The sequence below is a fragment of the Suricata suricatta genome, chromosome 17, assembly GCF_006229205.1.
Source record: "Suricata suricatta isolate VVHF042 chromosome 17, meerkat_22Aug2017_6uvM2_HiC, whole genome shotgun sequence".
NCBI lineage: Eukaryota > Metazoa > Chordata > Mammalia > Carnivora > Herpestidae > Suricata > Suricata suricatta.
The window spans coordinates 11,687,811-11,689,177 of record NC_043716.1 but is presented as its reverse complement, the minus strand read 5'-3'; the positions used below and the strand labels follow the sequence as shown (position 1 = coordinate 11,689,177).

Genomic DNA, 1,367 nt, shown 5'->3' with positions numbered 1-1,367 from the left:
GGACTTGCATGGGGGGTCCCCAGGCTCTGGCCTCATGTGCTCCTGGCTGTGCTGGGTTCTGCCCCTCGCACTTCTCCAGGTCACAGCCCCGATGTCCAACTCGCCTCGAGCCACTGATGTGTAGCCCCTCCCCCAAACAGCCTCTGTTATGTGCAGATGCCCGGAAAAGCCAGCCAGGTGCTTCTTGGACCTGCCCCTCCGCCTCCCTGCTCCGGCATCCATTTGCCCTAAGTCTGCTACTTGGGCTCCCAGAGGGAGCAGAGGGCCCAGGTTCCGGCTTTGCCTCTGCTTCGGTTTCCTGATCTGTACAATGGGTGTTTGGATCCACCGCCCACCCCCCAGGGCTGGTTTGGGCAGAGCAGGGATGGTGGCTCTCCCGAAAGATCCCACATCTCCAACCCCCAATCCCCGGCTCCTCCTCCCCGCCTGCCAGGGAAGACAGTGTCTCGGTGACTGCTTCCCCTGATGACTTCCCCGGGACCCGGGTCCTCAGCGGGGCCGGGTGGAGGGTGCCAGAGTGGAGACACCCAGGGCAGGGCCCCACTAGCAGAACAGCTGTAACTTTCCTTGAAACTAGTTACAGTTCATGATCTCAGTGTGATTCTGTGGTCCAGAAGGGTAGTACCGATTGTCCCAAGCAGGAGAGGTAAGGTCTTAGACCCAGAAGTGTCAGAACTGGCCTGAGGTCACTGGCAGAGCTGGGACTGGAACTCAGGGCCACTCTGCCTGGGGTCTGTTCCTGTGGCCCGCAGTGGTGAGCACTGCCCCCCTTGCTAGTTCGGCTTGGAGTTCTTGGCAGCTCATGGGACCTGGCCCAGACAAGGGTCTAGAGCCCGGGCAGGCGATGAGAACAGTTCAACAAAGGCTGGGGTGGGGGAGGGTCAAGGGCTGGGTGTGTGTGAGGACCCGCAAGGCCAGTGTGGCTGGACCGGGGCCCTGCCAGAGGAGCAGAGGAGATCCAGTGGGCAGAGGCAGGGAAGCGAGCAAGGCAGCTGGAGGGGGGTGCCTGTGGACATGTGGGCACTGGCCAGACTCCAGCCACATTTTGAATGTTATGTCCATGGATCTGCTGAAGGATCGGATCATAGTTTGAAAGGAAGGCAGGACACGGAGGACCCTGAGGATCTTGGCCTGAGCCATGGGAAGGTGGCCGTTTTCTGGGGCTCTCGGGGGTCAGATGTGGGTGGTTGACACCAGGGAACTTTTGTTGTCACTGTAAGGCCGAGGTGCCGGGCCAGCAGCCAGGTGCCCCAAGGCTGTCCACCAGGGGTCTCTGGTTCCTCCCCAGCCTAGAGTGCTGTGTCTGGCCAGCCGGAGAGTTCAGTTCAGAGCTTTTTCCCTCACACACAGCCCACCCACCCTGGTGG

The 1,367-nt window shown here is 61.2% G+C and overlaps 1 protein-coding gene across 1 annotated transcript in view; it reads left to right on the top strand.

The window, feature by feature from the left end:
* The window catches only part of NATD1 (N-acetyltransferase domain containing 1), a 10,389-nt gene that overhangs the window by 1,866 nt on the left and 7,156 nt on the right, over positions 1–1,367 (top strand). The gene's annotated exons all lie outside the window — the stretch shown is intronic.